This window comes from Halyomorpha halys, unplaced genomic scaffold (assembly GCF_000696795.3).
Source record: "Halyomorpha halys isolate HHAL.00 unplaced genomic scaffold, Hhal_1.1 Scaffold394.1, whole genome shotgun sequence".
NCBI classification, from domain to species: domain Eukaryota; kingdom Metazoa; phylum Arthropoda; class Insecta; order Hemiptera; family Pentatomidae; genus Halyomorpha; species Halyomorpha halys.
In genome coordinates this window covers 1,165,956-1,185,399 of record NW_027107850.1, presented here as the reverse complement: position 1 = coordinate 1,185,399, position 19,444 = coordinate 1,165,956, and the positions used below count along the sequence as shown (strand labels likewise).

The window sequence follows — 19,444 nt, the reverse complement described above, 5'->3', positions numbered from 1 at the left end:
TATCAGGGTCCCCTTACATGTTTTCATAGGTGCTGAGAACGAAAATATAATCGATTATCGTCTAACAAGAGAAAACTGCCGGAAAAAAATTGAGCTAATTATTTTTTTATTTTTTTTAAAACAGGTTTATGATAGATTTATGGATGGAAGACACTGTAGAAAAGTCAGGAGAAAACGTGTTAAACTGTTTAAAATTACTGTTGAAGAACATACGTAAAGTGTAAAGATAGGCGATAGTAAGATAAACTTTGTTCTCAACATTTAGAGATACCACGTTTATCTCTTTAAACGTAGTCTTGAAATGTCATTCATACCATGAAGACAAGTTGCCCTTTCTTTCATATTTGTTATGGATATTTATAATTTTATAAACATTCTCGATTTTTAACTAATCAAGAAGTGATGGTCAGGTAAAGATTCGCATACCTCAATTGGATAATTGTTTGGAATTTTAGAAAGACTCACATTTGCCTCTGCCTCTGAAACATTTCAGTTATCGGCCTTGCCTTACCCGTTAGTAGTTCAATATGTTTCTAGATCGTATTAGTTTTTTCAATATATATCAATGTGAATCTCATTTAAGGCTTCTTATTACGTTTCGATAGTCATATATATATTGTATCAATTTTATCATAAAAGCTATCTTGGCATTATTGAAAATATTTACACTCAGACTGGATACCCTGAAATCCGTTCTTCTTCCGCACATATGAAGAATAAAGAAGGCAGGAATTCAGATCAGCGTTTATCTCCTTTGAGAGAATAGTGGTTTATACAAAAATGAGGTTTTGAGACAATCAACACTTTAGAAGAGGGCTTTACATGGATGGCTGGCTACATGGATTTTGAGATATTCAACAATTAAGGAAAGTTTTATCGCATTGTATTTTAGAGAATTGTGGTTTCAGTGAAAACTGAGGTTTTGAGATATTCAAAACTTTAGGAAAATTTTATCTTATTGCATTTTAAAGAGTAGTGCAATTAGTCAAAACTGAGGTATTGAGATGTTCTGCACTTTAGGGGAATATAATTACATATAAAATATCTAGGCAAATATTTTCTGATTTCTCTATTTAAAATAGTCAGACCCAACCATATACATCAATTTATGAGCATTTGAAGTTTATGCAGTTATTAATTAATTTTCAATGAAAATCAGTTTTGGGCCAAATTTAGTTGCAATAAAATTACAAGCTAAAACCGATATGAAGCCAATGTTTATTTATTAATGTACCAATACCATAAAAAAATTGTTTCTATAATAGGTTTAGCTTCTAATTTTATAGCAAATAATTTTTGTTCTACGGAGTTGAGCTTTGGTGCTCCACTAAACCATCGTATTCCTCGCCTATCTAATCCTTACAATCCAAAATCCTCAATGCTTCTTTCTTTGTCTCTAATAAAATCCATTAAGACCTTAATGTCTCATATGTAATCGATCTACGCGAACCAGATAACAATCCTTCCAATATAAACTCTCTAACCACCCAAATCCATTAGTTTCTAATCTTGCTTCTTCTTCCATTCCTGAAAATCCTGCCAGGCGCCTGAAAAGAAGATGGCCTCGAGACCTGTGAAGTAAAAATGTTATTAGAGTTCTTCCAATGGGTAATTTCTCTTCATGCCTGTATCAAACCATTATGATCTTACATTAAATTTATAAGATGTATTATTATGTAAATACAGTTTGTAAATGTATACAATTATTTATTTATTTACATTATTATGTAAATAAATAAATAATGATAATAATAATAATTCGATTCGGATACCACCAAACGCTCTCTATCTTTCCAGTTATGCCCCTCCAAACCCGATTATACTAAATCAGTTTTTACGTTTCGGTCTACCCCTCGGACGATTACCCGTTGGTTCAGTGTTTATTAACATTTCAGGTATCCACTCGTTACTAAGCACTCAAAGCTTACACGCCGCAATGCTATAACTTGAATTATATTTACCGGATGCAGTTCCCTTAATTCAGTGTTGTGTATCCTTCCAAATTCTCCCGTTAATTCATCCTTCTCCCGTCCAAATATTTTACTTAATACTTTATTTTCGAAAAACTTAAGGTGCTTTCATCCCTTAGTGCAAGATGACTTTACGTCTTACATTCGTAAAGAACAGTGGGAAGGATAATAACTTTGTAAATTCTAATTTTTAAGTTTTTGGGTAGAAGGCCCGAGTTAAGCAATTTCGAAATTGAAAAATTACAAGCATTTCCTGCCTTCAACTTTGCTTTTATTTCCTCGTCAATTTCGTTTATTTTATTATCCTAGAACCTAAATACTTCAACATATCTACCTGTTTAAACGTATTTCCTGCTATATCTATATCACTGAAATTGCTCACGTTTCTACCGCTAACAATATATTTTGTTTTATCCTTATTTATTTCAAGACCTAGTTCCTTACTGAAGTTTATTAACGCGGTTTTATTTAGATCTATCGTTTCATTGTCCTCACCCAATTATACAGAATCATCAGCATACCCAAGAACCGGTATTTTACCACCCAAAGTTAAACCCTTTTCGTCAATAAATAAAAAAAAAAAAAATTTGTTGTCTAACTCAGATGAAAATGAACTATGATGAGAAGTGGAAAAAAAGAACTGCCCCAACAGGTTAGCTGCTGGAGGTGTGAATTGGTTCTTAATCGGTTGTTAACTCCTCTGCCTATTCCATTCTCCCAATCTCCCAGTTCTGATGGCCCACGTGTCCCTACTCCTGGGGTCATAGGCTCACGCTATCCCTGCATTGTCTTCCGGCTATTAATTAGAGGCCGATGCCATGCTCTGTCAATCAATGAGGTTTCGTAATCCAGGTTCATCGCCTCCCGAGGGAGCTCACACCTTCCATGGTACCTTTGGCTGTTTCGGCCTCGGGGGTCGTGAGGCCTGTCAGCACTGGGTGCAGCAATCAGTCAGCTATAATATGGTACCGCAAATGGCGATACGAGGGCAGAGTGAGATAAAAATAGGTGTAGAAAGACAGGATGAGCGGACCTTAGCGTTGTGGATGATTAACTTTTTATATGCAAAACGGTCCCCACCACAACTGACACTTACAAAGAGCCATTGATACCTCAATTGACGGTAGAAAAAAAAGACAACTGCACCCTCAGCTCTTAAGAGCCTTGGCAATTGCCTCAGGGTAGTCATTACTGTTATTTGTCCCACTTTTTTTCCTACTGCAGATAATACCGTTGTCCTAACAATTAAGTTAAGACCTTTCAGGATAAATGTCGAGTTGGACGGCAATACTAGGAGTTGATTGACTCCTTGAAAAAGATTACCTCCTTTTTTGTGAAATTATTTATTATTTCTTTGAAAATCATCTTTGATTTTGGCTATATTATATGTATCTTTTATCCTTCTATTCTGCTTTCTTGCCAAAAAAAATTAAAACACAATAGTGCTTGATTCTCTTATTTTTATCTTGAATGTTTTTGGAATATTGTCTCTCCCACTTGATATATATATATATTTTAAATATGACTTTCTACAATTGTAAATAATCTCATTATTTAATTTAAAAATCAAAAAAACGTTTGTTTTTTTTTTTAAATATAATTTTGTTTGTTTACCTCGTATGCCTCAGTAATATTGGATCTAGGACAAAAATTATTATACCAAGCTCTCTGTTTTTTAATATCTGAACTGGAAGCAGGATTGGAGGATAAAAGAAATATTGTTTTTTTAATTGATTTATTGTTTTCCGCTATAAAAGTAAGGAAGTATCGTGAAACGAAATAAAAAATATCTTATAAAAGTAGTCTTGGCTATAAAGGAATCGGTTTCTTTTTGGAGGGCACGTCGGATGTTATTGCCTATATAGTTTTTACGGAGATAAATCAGGGCTTTATGATTGATTACCATTCATTCACCTGGCCATCGTTATGGACCCATTGTCTATTCTTAGCTCCATACATTCTCACAGTCATATTTGTATTTTATAATTAAAAATTATTGTCTTTTATTAAAAAGCATTTTAATACTGTTTCTCCTATCATCTCATCTCAACCCAAGGGCTCGAAGCCGATGTAACTAATTGCTTCCTATATACATCTACCCAATAAGGCCCGTCCTAACTTACAGTCTTGACTCTATTCTTCCTCGTTTCGACCTACTTTTCTAACTTTTCCCCACCGGGCAATGCTTATTAAATGTTTAGCGATTTATTCGTAAATCTATCCTAAAACCTCTCAAGTCCATCTTATTTGCCGCATTGCAATCAGAATCTATCTGAATTATATTCAGCACGTGCAGCTTAGTGCTATGTAAATTGTCCGTTAACTCTTCTTCCTTCGGATCGATTATTTTACGCAATATTTTATTATTATTTTTTTTTTTTAAATCAAGGCGCTTTCCTTAACGAAGAGGTCACGCTCGCATCCTCTTGGAACAGTAGGAAGGATAATTTTTGTAATATGCCGGTAGTGTTCACTCAGTTATGTAGCAATAAAGTTGACAAAAATGAACATACGATTATAAACTGGTTTATTAGTTAATATTACCGGGATTGTTTTAGGTATTCTAAAACAATATATCAGAATTTCGGTCTAAACCAGATGCTGACCTATTGTTCAAAATTAATATACTAATTATTTAAACTGAAGTTAAGTAGATGGCTATAATATGTATTGGGTTGTTTTATATGAAATTCCTGTTTCCATAGATTATTTAGTTAAATTACTTAATGAAATAATAATATTTATCTTCATTTTTCCAAAACTTTTCAATCCCAGAACTGAAAATTTCTGGGTTATGAGAAGAAATGTATTTAAAAATATAATCCGTTTTTGATCTAAGAATCATTTTCAAAAATTTTACTTTTAATGAAGTTGTCCAAATTTCTGAACTGATGGAAACATGTTAAAGATACATAACTATGGCGGATAAGGTAAGTGTGGAGGGACTTGGTAACACAGCCCGTTTTGTTTCTACATTGTCTGTCGGGAAATATGAGGTCTAGCGTTATCGCGTAAGAGTACATGTGCCTTTCGATTAACCTAACCAGGTGGCAGTGCGATTTGAATGTGATGGTGTCACCTCTGGATAAAAAAGATAAGATCAGTTATAGACCACTACACCGAAACCAATAATTTTGAATGCAATTTTGATTTTGGCATGTGTTTCGGTCTTTCGTTGGTATTGAACCAGTGACCTAACGAAAAGGCTCTTAACGCTTCAGCTGCTGCTGGCCATTTAGTTCATAAAATACCTACCCATACGTCTAATTTCTTTACTTTACCAAAGCCCTTTTAGTGTTGACAAACTATCAATATATTTGTTATTCATTTGTGCTGGAAGTCCTTTATCTGTTTGGTAAGGGTTTTCTTTCACATGGTCGTCGATTGCTGACGGTGGTCTTCCTCTGTGTTAGTTATCCAATTCTGTTACTTTTCCATATCTCCAAAAATTTTTTAAACCATCGGCGAATACTCCGTTCCTTACCCTTCCCCGAATACCGTAGTAATGTTTCTTGCAGCTGCCGAGTGTCCAAGTTTAAACTCATAAAAAAATATATATATTCTGAAATCGCGTTTCCAGGGTCAAATTTGACATACGAAACAACGTGCATTCAATTGAAATGACACTAAATATTATCAAAAAAGACTGGATTGATAACGGCTACCAATATAATCTACCAATCCCACTTTTTCCTTTTTTTTTTTTTATTTTAAATGACACAGTTGTTTATTATAATCATACAACAAATGTCTGCCAAGTCAGCAGAGTTAAATAAAAATTGGTGCATTTAAAATTGCAGCAATTTAAGTAGGTCATTGAACAAGCTGTAGTTATTTTCAATTTTAATCAATTGGATTTGTCTTTTGAGAATGAAATCTACGGATCATAGGAGTCGTGTTTGAAAGATGCTTTATAAGACATTTATGTTTGCGCATTGAAACGAATATAGTGAATGGAAGTTTTGAAATTAATACTGGGCACTTTTACAGTAATCCCCATACTCTCTTCGAATTTGGCCCATTGAACGAGCCGTTTTTCAATATAAGTATACGGAGGAATATACGTTTACACTTGCGTAAGGAAAGTAGTGGACGGATTGTGATATAATCTATTCGGTACCAGCTAGCACAATCCCTGAAAAATTTATCTAAATCGGATGAACGTTCGATCGATATTGTCCGACACACAAATTTTACTACAAACATTCTCGGAATTTTCTTGATTTGTTATGAAATGATCGTTAAATTTTTCGATTCAGAGAAAAACCGTCAGTAGCAAAGGGACAAGAAAACCATAGTACTTTTTGATACTGTCCCTTCCTGGGAGGTAGCGTTAATTAAAGTAAATTCTAAATTCAATTATCATTGTATCCATTATAGAGGCAGACATTGTAATAGGGCATGAAACGCCAGCCCGCAATGTACGCATAGGTTTTATATGCCGTAAAACTCAAATGTTATCATAAAGCCTCCAAACCATTCATAGTCTTGTACCAATACTCTTTCTTTGATTTATGTCTGTCTGGGATTCCACTTCTATAATCCTATTGAGAATCCAACGAAGTACACGGCGTGGCAGAATAAAAAAATGTACCATTCCACTAAAAACCATGAAGCGATTCAACTTGATGAGAAAGTATAGTTTCTTATGCTAGGTCATCGCATTAAGATCGCGCTCTACTACCCAGTTTTTTACCAACCCACTGAAGGATCAGGAACACATATTATTTATCTGTGTATTGTCCTAGATGTTTTCCTGCGTCCAGAGGTCCATCCCTTAACTACAAAATTTCCTTCCACTGATACATCTTGCTTTACTGTTAAAGTTATCATTTTTTAAAATTATAATTGCCTAAAGATACAAACTTAAAAACATATATATTATTTAATACATGTATATTAGCTGTTTGCTCGAAAAACAGTGCAAATAAATAAATTTGTAAACAAAAATAAATGAGTATTTTATTAATTTTTTTTTCTTAATATAAGGAATACAATTTAGTTTTCGACCTTTAGGCAATTATATGTTTTTAAAATATAGGTTATATAATAAAACAAATAAATAATGTTAACTTGTAGGAAAATGCTGCGGGTGGCGTTCAATAAATGTATCAAAATAGTAAAAGAAAACTATTTATTGTTAACCAACGTTTTGCCCCACTTTGTAGGGCTTCGTCGGGGCTAAACGAAAAAAAAAACGAGATACAAACAATTTAGAATTAACAAAACATTAAAATAAAAGCATTTCAAAATAATTGTTATGTATATAAAGTATATAAAGAAAGAATTAACCAGGTGTGATATAAGTTCTAACAAAGAGTTGTTTTCTTTTTACTATTTAGATACCTCTATTGACCGCCACCCGGACTATCTTCTATCTATCATATTTTCTAGCGTTGCAGTTGTTTCGGAACTAAGCTCTGATGGTTTATTTTATAACTTATATAATATACCTTACTTTTCAATCATTTTACATGAACTTGAAGGACGGATTCTATTTAATTAGACGACATATTGCCTGTTTAGAATCATAGTGGAGAGAAACTATTGTTTTTTAATCTTATAAACTTTGTAAAATTATAGAGTAAATATAATGACAAAAACATCCCTTGTTATGGTTTTTCTTTAATTATTAAGCCTTTTATTCAAAATTATTAGATATTGGGACAATCTGATTTTTGTTTTAATTTCGCCACGATGAAAATTCAGTAGAAATATTTACGTTAATACAATAAAAATAATAAAATATTTAAGATTAAGTTGAGCACGATTCACATATTCAATATTATTTTTTAAATTAAGTTTAATAATACCTTCAATAGACTTAAGGAAGGTATAGCTGTTTATTTTACCCAAGGTGTACTTAATATAATCTACGTATCTTGTAGAAACGTATAACCTCGGAGTTCATTATCGCAAAGATACTACTTTTCATTGACCACGTATCTATTAAGTAGCATTTAAAGAATTTCAAGTTTTTATAAAACCGTTCTTTAAGAAAGTTTAACCCTAAATGATTTTCATTTTTAGAGTGTTCTCCATATTAGAGCAATCACTTAATACAACCTATTCATTCCGACCGGGCTTTTTACTTTGTCGGCAGCTGCATAAAGAAATAATTGGCCATTATTAATGGGAACCTCGCGAACCTATCCCTTTGTCCGCCATTATGAAGAAAAATAAACCTAAACCCTTTATTACCCTAATGACCAAACCTTTGATGCAGTATGGGCCATAGGGTAGATTGAAGATTGAAGCCTCCTCATCAATAGGATCGCCTGGCGAAGCTAATGCACAAGATAATGGGACTAGCCACGCTCTCGGCTGCTCCATTCGGTTTTGCCTGGTCGTTTGAGGCTGGCCGGTTGTATCTATTGGCAATAAATTAACATTACAAAAGGCTTAGTGAATATATTTCATGTTGATAACACTATCCGCTGCCTCCACACGTCCGTCGTCTACACCCATATTTCCAAAAGATCAGATTTAACGCAGTCATTTTCCTTACGTTTCGGTCTATTCTGTGTACGTTTACCAGTCGGCTTAGCGCTCATAACCTCAATAGATAGATTTTTTTTTTTAGATAGATATTAGTTCGCTTTTATTACACTGTAAGAGTTGAAACGAATCTTCGAATCCTTAGACTGGGAAGACATGGGGATCTCACTAAATGGAATGAAGCTGAACACATTAAAATTTGCAGACGGCGTGGTTTTGATAGCAAGCTCAGAGGAAGAACTATTGCTAATGATCAATCAGTTAAAAGAAAAAAGTTCTCTCCATGGATTGATATTGAACCCTCAATAAACTGTCATAATGACCAATGGCCCTTAGACATAAGCTCATGGGCATAAAAATTTCCGATGAAGTAATTTATCTTGGGTAAATAATTCAACTTAGGCAAAGTAAAGCGTGGAAGAAATTTTGGAGTCTTGGATATATTTGCAAAAGCCGTCAAGATATAAGGTATTCAACAGCTGTATTATCACAGCACTTACTTATGGATGCCAAACATGGTCTGACTAAGAATATAGAGAGGAAGATTAACGTCTGTCAACGAAGAATGGAACGTATAATCCTTGGAGTCTCTCTAAAGAATAAAGTTAGCTCGGTTTGATTAAGAAAATAAACCATGGTTACCGACGCCAGAAGCTACGGTAGAAAAATGAAGTGGACCTGGGCAGTCCATCTCATGAGGAAATCCGAAGACAGCTGGGCGAGACGAGCTGTAGAGTGGATCCCCGGACAGAAAGAGACGAAGGAGACGACAACGCAAGCGCTGGGTCGACGAAATAACAAAACTGTGTGGCGGTTCATTATGGATGAGGCGCGCTCCAGATAGCGAATTGTGGAAAACTAAATGCCACCAACTCCGGTTTTAAGGTCTGAGAGGGTCTGAGAGAGTGAATACATGCGTCAATTAAATGATATAAAATAGAAAAAAAAAAATTGTATTTAGTGTGTAGACGAGTATTGATTGTTAAAGGAAAAGATAGGAAACAAAAATATTTTTGTTTATCATGTAAATATATGTTTCGTATATGCATATGTCCGATCATGGATTGATTGGTATGCTGTGTATTGTAGCAACCAATGTATTTGGGCAGCATGGCTAAATAAAGCATTTCTCTCTCTAAAGTTAATAGTATTGTATAAATAATAATAATAACATTGCTCAAAATTTCCTAAAATTAAATAAAAACTATATACGTTCGATATATGAAATCTGTTCTTCAAATTATACAGTTTAGTACAATGTGAGAGATTGTGCTTTCTCCAGCTATAATATTTTTTTAAACTTCTATGGATTCCTTTATCTGCAGTCTTCTCTCTTCATGCCTCTAATATGTAGTAGAATCCTCATTATTAACTCCGGAGATGACTGAACCACGCCAACTCCTTAGAAATAATTGTCTGCGCTGATTGCTTTGCTAGCCTTTATCTTAAGAACTGAGAGCCTTCAGAAAGTATTTAAGACATTTAAGTTACGAATATAGAGAGTAGCATTTTTCCAGTTTCCAACAGTGGCGTATAGTTTGGGATATTGTTTGCTGGTATAAGAATTGTTTTATAAAACATCTCTACACTTGTTTTCCTCATTCATACTTCTCGCTCTTCCCGCCCCTTCAAATCAGAGCTGCCTAACAGAGACTTGTCACTGCATCAAATTCTTCATATTTGGCGAATATTGTGCCTTCTTTGCTTGTCATATAAACCATACTTTGCTTAAAAAACTGCCGTTCAAAGTGGTTTTGAAGCGATGTCAATGTTTACTTGGGCATGACATTGAATCCCACACTCTTTCATTGAATTACACTCGGCTACATAGTGAAGCTTAAATAGTTAAATATAAAGATAATTTAAAAGAATCCAAATAACTAAAATCAATCGTTCGCATTTCTTTTAATGAATGATCAAATAAATGTGACTCATCGCTACTTTATATTGTGTTCTAGCCCTAAAAATGATCCTATTTGCTTAAAGGGAAAACAACTTTGTTGCTAAATACACAAGATAACTAAATCTAATCAGAATTTTTTTTAAAAATCTTATAAGATATAGCCATAGTCGATGAAACTTAAAATATACAATAGTAATATATGTTTTCTTGTTTTATCTTTTTTGTTCTTTCCCTTTCTATACTTTATTTTTTAAATATTTTTGTTTATCCTCTTTGTTCCACATTAATTTTCTCTCTTAGCCCTATATATTTATCCTATTGTTTTCCTCTTCAAGAAGCATGGAATAAGATAAAAATACAAAAAAAGAAATAATAAAAAATTTGAATAAATACGTACACTTCAAAATCGAAAATTTTAGTTTTATACATAATTACTCTTTAATTAAAATCTTTAAAAATGAAAATAATATATATAAAATATAATAGACAAAAATAATTGATAAAACATCAATAAATAAATACTTTGTATGCCGCATTAACAGATTCCTATGCTAACATATCATAATTATATAATTTTAAGATACCAAAATAATCATTTTATTTATATATATATATTTTTTTTTAATAGGCGCACAGACACGAACGGAGCAGGGAGCGACGCCAGAACGAACTCCCATATATCCTGACCGACGGGGAAGGCGAGGGCTCTGGACCGTGGGGAGAATGGTCAGACCCTGGGCCCTGCTCGAGGACCTGTGGTGGTGGTGTTACTTACCAAGAGAGGCAATGCAGGTATTCAACTCATCGTTAATTTTAGTCATTTATTTCTCATTGTTCTGTCATAGTTTAAGCACAAATTTGACTACGGAATGGAACATCTCAAGAATTTATTAAATAATATGAACTCTTTTGGCGATTTAGAAATTTTAGTTTATAGAAATAATAGGTCGGTAAACTAATTTTAGTTTACCTTATATATTTATATAGGGAGCGGACCAAGGACCCGGGTGCGAATCCGACTGGGCAGAAAATTTTTTTGTTATACCGTAGCCGTGAGTCAACCTTGTGGGTTCTGAAGCCCTTCTGGGGTCCACCCAGGCTCATAAATTGGGTACCCTTAATTGGGTAAAAATCTGGCTACAAACACAAACATTCCTTACAAAAATGCCTAATCCTTTGGAGAGAATGCCCACGAACCATTACCTAAACCTCACTCCAGACAATTCAACAGAAATATATTACTAATTATCCCTGCGGATTCAGAAGCCGACCGGGGTCCACTCAGCCTCATAAAATGGGTACCCTTAATTGCGTAAAAATCTGGCGGCCGAGCATGATTTTTACCAAATCACCTCCTTGCTCAACCGTTGGTCCAGTAACATTACTTCCTCACAAAGTACTGAACCCCTGACCCCTCATGGGTTGTAACGGTATAGACTTTAATTTTTTTGTTTTTATCTAAAATATAATCAGACAAAGGCAGAATAGCTTTCAATGTTTGACAACATTGTAACTTTGATATTTAGAATATATTAAATGAGAATGGCCGGAAGGCCGAAACGTAGGAGTGGAATAATAAAAAAATAAGTATTTTATGTTTACAAAATTATGCCGATGACACATGTCTTCAATTAGTCCATAATGAATCGTCTGTATCCCAAACTCTCCAATCCCATATCACAACCCTTGAAGAATGGTGTCAAAACTGGCGTATTAAAATAAATTCCAATAAATCGATTCTGATTATTATTGCACTTTCTAGTTACTCGTTTAGTCATTTATTAGGCTATAAGGTCTATTTGGACTTAGGGGTTGAGCTTTGGTGCTCCATTCAACCATCGAATTCCTTTTGTATGCAATCTTCTCCATCCAAAAGCCATCCTAAAACTCTTAATATTCCTTGCTTTGTCATAAATAATATCATCTATAAGGACCTCAAACATCTATATGTTGCCGATTTGGCTAGAACCATTTCATGATAAACATTTAGATGCTCTCGAGACCTTCTCTAGAAATGTTATTGGAGTTCTACTAATGGGTAGATTCTCCACAAAACTATCATTCCATTGAAATATAACTCACATCACATTTACTAATTGTATAATTATTTATTACAGTTGTGAATTTCAAAAAATAAATTTTAAAAATCAAAAATATTTTAAAACTATTAAACTAAAGATAATTCTGATTCCTCACTTTATCTATCCTCAGAATTTTATTAAAATTGGCCGATTTTAACTTATGATCCAATATCGTACCTCAGTTTTAAAATAAAAATCCTGAATTGCAGTGCTATTTCTCCAAAACGATTACAGTAATTGATGGCCGGCTAAGGCAAACAACTGGAGCTGGGCTGGAACTAGACCACATGGGACTAGGCAAAGGGCTATATTTAGACTGAGGCGATCGAGATGTGAGGAGCCCTTCCATTCACTTCTTCCAGGCGACTCCTCCACCGCGCTCCGATCATAGACCCCACCCGGCTATCTCTAATATTATATGCACCAGGTTAACATCTCTATCAGCCATTTTGGCATTTGGGATCCCCTTCAGGCCTAGTAGGTATTAATAGCTGAAGATGGGAAGATTACTAGTTTTTTTTTAACGGATATTATTTCGAAATTTTCATAGAACCTTCAATTTTCTTGACTCTAATAACGGTTTTTTTTCTTTCTATCTATAAACTAAACCGCTTATGTATTTATAGCCCTCTAATTGCTACGATAGAGGGCGTGAGAACTTGGGGATGAGGAACGAAGCCTGTCATTCCGGATTTCTCGGTTAACGATATAGTCAGCTGTACCCAATCAATTTTACATCTCCGGAAACACGTCGTCGCTCTGGGAAGCGTTCGATTTTTGTAATATATCACATGTTGAGTTTTCAACAAGACGATAATGGGCACTCCGTCACGCGTTCGGTTTGATCCGTAGCATTCTAATGGTCCATCAGAGATTCTGCCTTAATAAGGTGTTGTGGTTTAGTAGATAGATGTCTTCAAGGAATAGCAATTATGATAACAACACTAGGCGAATTCACTGACAAGAAATACGTTCCATGCCATTTTTACAGACTGCAGTTATTGATAGAACCATTGTACTTGGACCTGGCAGTATGATTTCTTACAAGAAACCCAATATCTTCCGTGTACGCTTGGGCAAATTTTTTATTGTCATTTTTGCATAAAATTAAGGCTTAAACTAAATTTCTCACATTATACACATATAGGTAGGTGTATGTAGAAACATTTTTATTCGTTTTATTGTTTCTTTTCCTTTTGCCAATTTTTAGTTTAAAATTTACAATTTGAGTTAAAGCAATCCCTTGGTTAACATATGAAGATTTTAATTAACCTAAAAAAAATGAACAATTAAACACAAATCAGGAATGTTCTTTGAATAGTATTTATCAGTGGTTTAGATTAACGAGGAAAAGTCTCACTAGAGCATTGGTCCCCAACGTGTGGGTACCGCATTTTGCACGTTTTAGATTTTTATTTTTAACAATTTACACGTTTTGAGTTTTTTCTGTATTAAATTGTCCGTTTTACTCCATGTCTTTCGCATAAAATTTAAGAAGAATTAAATTTTTCACATTATACACATAGGTGTATGCATTTACATTTTTATACGTTTTATTATTTTTTCCTTTTTCTAATTTTTAGTTTAAAATTGACCAATTCGAGTTAAATTAATGCATTAATTAATATACAAAGAGTTGAATTAACAAAATAAAAAATACCCGATATCCTATTCGTGCATTTTGCCATCTGACTTTATTGTGACTGGTAAGAATAAAAATAATCAGAGTTAAAACCTCTCAATAAGAATTTTAGGCTTTCTTTTTAAATGTCTTTACTGAAAAATGTCATGATATGGCCATTTTTTCCTCTAGCCCTTAAAAATAGAAATAAGTTTTTTTTTGGTGGTGCTCACGTACTTTTATTGGCGGGAAGTACTTTAGAATTTAAAATGAATGCTCAATTATATATCTGCTTATTTTAAATAAAAGTTATTACATTTTATCAATCCCTTAGACATTAGAAGGAGCAAACAAGACTCCTATGATAACAGGATTTGATCATTTGTCCTAGATCATTTGTCGGAAAAGGAAGATACCTCCTTGTTAGTTTTTTTTTATGTATGTTTGCATAAATGTTGAGAGCGAGTTTAATGCAATTCAAACAAGGTTGAGTAGGATTTCAGTGTATTAATGTTATAAATTAAAAAATAATAGATTACTCCAGGACAAAATGTTAAGGTTTTCATCTGCGTAGTTATGTTTGCATAAATGTTGAGAGTATTTAGCGAGTTCAATTATGATTCAATCAAGGTTAGACAAACTTTAATTTATCAATAAAGTTTATTATTGCCGAATCGTTTTGTGTTTTATACACATTTCCTCAACGATTGGGTTTCTGCTAAACGATTTTGCACATCTTGGTTTCTTTACTACACAAAAATCCGTTCTCTAGTTATAAGATTAGAAGCCGTTTTCTTAATATCGTCGAATTAACAGTAAAAACGATCGATTTACTTTAGTTTGCTGATGTCTATAGTAATATGTAATCCTCCATTTCAATAGTAGAGTTCATGAGTATTATTACAAGCAGTAACACTGAATGGTAAAATGGTATAAACCTTATAATTGATCACAGTATTAAAAAACATCTAATATAGCGAACAACAAGGGAAGAAAAAAGTTAGTTGATTGTATGAGTCAACAGTTATTGTAGAACATAGTGCACTCATTACATATAAATAGAAAGCTTCCAGTCTAATTGCTGAATATGGTTACCCGTCTCATCTGTCCTTTCCATTAACAATTTAACTAGCCTACAACACCATCCCAGTTATAAGTCTTTATTTATATCCTACAAAAGTATTTTCCTTGTCATATTATTATAAAAATTATATAAGAGGACTTTGGAATGATTATCCTACATTTTGGACTTGATGGATGGTCGCTCTTAATGTAATTATCATTTATGTAAATCTAGTAATATTCACGTTTTAAAAATCCTTGTGTCCAAAGTCGAATATAAAAAACTTTTAGCTGTCAGTGTCTACCATATTTAAATGTACTTTGTTATCCCCTACCAATGTACCAATTTACAACGAAACGTTTTTTTTATTTATTTATTGATATTTACAACTGTATAAAAAATACAGCATGTAGAGAAACTACCCAGTAGTAGAACTCTAAAAACATTTTACAATATAAGGTCACGAGGCCATCTTCTTTTCAGGCGCCTCGGAGGATTGCCTGGAATGGAAGAGGAAGCAAGGTTAGAAACTAGTGCAAGGTTTACCCAAACCACCCGATTAGGGAGTTTATAATGAAAGGAATGATATCAGGTTCGGGCTAGATCGGTTACATAAGAACATTTAGGTCTTTATGGATGGTTTTATTAGTAACAAAATAAGGAAGATTGAGGATTTTACGAAGGATTTTGGATTGTAAGGATTGGATACGAGAGGAATTCGAAGAATTAGTAGAGCCCCAAAGCTCAACTCCGTATGTCCAGATGGGCCTTATTATTGTCATGTAGATCAGTCTTATGTAATGAGTTGGAAGTTTAGACCGTTTGTCTAGTAAGTGCTGTAATAGTCGGAATCTGCGTGCAGTTTCCTGTCTTTTCAGTCTTGTGTGAGGATTCCCGGTTTGTCATTTGTCCAGATGTAGTCCAAGATAACGAATCTGTTCTACAGGGGTAAGAGCCACATTATTAAAGTATACTGTAGGGCAGTCTGCAGGTTCACGACGAAAAGTAAATGTGATTTGATTGGATTTGTTATGATTTATTTTTATTCTCTAATTTCGACACCATTCTTCGAGGGTTGTGATATGGGACAGGAGAGTTTGGGATGCAATCAAAGGGTTATTACTAACTGTGAGCACACATGTGTCATCAGCATACGTGGTAAGGATAGTATTAGTTGTTGGGATGTCAGCTGTATAGACAACGAAACGTAATTGTAAATTCCATTATAATTTAACTTTGAGTGTAATGTTGAATCAAAACGATTTATACCGCTCCCACTCCCAAACATGGAAATTCAGTACCAGTAACATTCCAGTAGAATTTAATTGTAATTAGAACGATATTAAGAATACCCTATTCCTTTTTTTTTATTTTTTTTTTCTGTTTCATATTTATTAATTACTATGTCCATAAATGATCCTAGCTGTATTGCTCAGAGAACTGCTTAAAAAAATTGCCTTCCAGTTCGCCCTTATTATTCGGCAGACGGCAGAAAAAAACAGGATGAGATACAAGACAGAATGCTTCGCCTCTGGTTAATCTCAACTGCTCCGATCGGAAGGCTATTTCCTCTGTGGCGTTCAGCTTCACTTTCATTTAGTTTAAGGCTTCGTCATTGCTTATAAATTATATTTCTTCTTCTATATTCATTCGTGGAATAAAATTTATTAGGCAAATACAAGGACTTGACATGAGTAGGTGGATTTAAGGTGGATAGTTGACTATAGTGATTCAACAAATTCTCATCACTTCTAGCCCCCCTATGTGTAATCAGGAAACTGTGCTCTTTTATTTATAAAAAAAAGTTGTTCTTCTAATTTATACATTTTGTTAGAAACTTTTATGAAAGAGTAACGAATGAAATTAACGGGCGCGCAACATTTCATTGTACACTTGTGATACTTTTTAAAATAAAACTTTTTTTCTCTCTCTCTCTCTCTCTCTCTCTAATCATACCCTATTTTTTCTACAAAATTAACATTTTCGATTGAACTGTAAGTGATACATACTCAGAATATCTGTTAGTTCTGATATTTAACTGACGCAAAAACTTGTGGAAGAAATGAAAATCCCTGTGGAGAATTTACCAGCAATCAAATTTCTATACATATTAACATAATTAAAAATTTATATTTTTTTGGTAGGATTACTCTATTATTTTTGTTATGTATTATCTCTTAGACATTATTATTTACAACAGCAATACATTTCCGTAATAATTTTTTGCATAAAGCTTAGTGAATGTAAGAAATTAACTATGGTCATAACAACCATGGAAACACGAAACAAATTATCATACTGCGCTTGCTCCCAGTAGTTTGATAATAATCAAATTTATCTTAGAGCAAACAAGTTATGCGTTTTTCATCTTTCTTCTTTACCTTATTTCTCTTTTAGTTAATTATCAAATTCTTTCATAGTTTATATTTATCCGTTTTTATTACTACCGATAAGGAGATATGGTTAAATATATGGAATAAACAAAATTAAGGGTGCTTTAGAGGAGACCATTTTGAAAATTCTGCATTTAAGCTATGTCAGCCTGATAGCGATTAAACCTACCTGATATTAAAGATCATTTATATGTCCATTTAAACAAAATTGTATTTCTCTTTTAAGTAATGTCATAACTCCCTTAAATGAATTTTCAATTTAAACCATACCTCAGGACTGGATAACGTTTAAATCTGCATGAAAATTTATACATATCAAAACTATTTGTCGAGAGAAAAAAACTAAGGTTTTTTATTTAGAACTCGTAAGTGAATAAATTATTTTGTAGGATTGGTTTAGTGTATAATATATTTTATTTATTATTAATTGAGTTCTATATCATGTTTTATTTTTCAGTGAGAATGAGGCGTATTGTACAGGAGCGAAAAGAAAATACTTTTCCTGCAACATACAGGTATTTAAAAATATATTCATATACTTATTTAATCAAATATTATAACAATTAAATTATTAGTTTGGTTTGGTTGCCTTATTTAGTTTATAATACCTCTTTATCAGCGAGTGAAAAATTAAAGTTGGTAATTTGATGTAATATGATACAGAATAGAACTAAACCAAATAAATGATAGGATTATTAGAATAATTGAGCAATCAATTAATTAATTTGCGGTCCGAGTCAAAGTTGTTAGTAATTATAATAGTACATTTCAATATCCAATGGATATCAAAGTAGCTAATGATAGTAAAGCTTTTATATTACGGTAATAACTATCTATTGATGTATTAGTGTACGAATATGATAATTCTGAAAGTACATAAATGTTATTATATTTGTAATTATTATTTTATCATATTATGAATAATTTTGAGATAATATAAACTCATTATCACGAAAAATATCATAAATGAAATTTTGTTTATTTTTGTATTTGCCTCCGTATTGTTTACTGAAATCACTGGCACATATGGAAGTCGATTCAATCCACTAGGTTCATTAATAATTAGGGGACCTATTGGTTTGAATGGTGCAAATGAACAACGTGAAACCTAAAAATAATATCACCATAATGAAGCATACATTTTCCAGTGGCAACGACCATAGTATCTAATTTACTATAAACAATAATTTACTGAAAAAAAAAATTTATTTCTTTAAGTTAAGTTTTCTTACTGAACTGTTCTTGATCAGAATATGGGTACCTGTTATTATGGATATTTCTGTTTATTTTTTACATATTTTATTCTTAATTTTTTTCTGTGGTTTAATATTTTCAATAATAATCCTTTTGTTATGCATTCGGGATTTTGGGCGTAAAACCCGATGGTCATCAAATCCCAGATAAAGCTTTATGATCGACTATAAAAAATAAATTAACAAACCATCAGATTTTGAAATTTTATCTTTTAATATACAGTGCATCAAAATATCGAAAAAAATTCTTGTCAATTTTGCGCGGATTTTGTTGGGATTTGGCAACAAAGTTGTTAATTTAACCAAAATTCTAATGCAAATTCTGCAAATGCAAATTCTATTTGCAGTAAGGCTTGTAGTCTAATAATAGGGATTAGATTTGAAAATGTTATCCAATTCATGAAAATTTATATGAAGTTCTGTGTTTTTTTTTTCTGAATGTTTGAATGAACATATAAATGTTTGCAAGATAGTGTATATCTTTATTTTAGAAGTTAATTAGTTGTTATTTACTGATAACGACTAATAAACCCTCGTCGAGCTACAAAAATATGAATATATTCCCACAATTATCCTTAGAGCAGTTGATTATATAGGAAAGTAAGAAAAACAGTACATTTTAGTTTTATTATTACCTTCAATAATAATTTATTATTAATTTT

General features: G+C 32.8%; 1 protein-coding gene across 1 annotated transcript in view; it reads left to right on the top strand.

The window, feature by feature from the left end:
* The window catches only part of LOC106682186 (papilin), a gene marked incomplete in the record, with an annotated part of 101,084 nt that overhangs the window by 25,066 nt on the left and 56,574 nt on the right, over positions 1–19,444 (top strand). Inside the window, 2 exon segments of the mRNA XM_067046213.1 lie at positions 11,000–11,163; positions 17,987–18,044.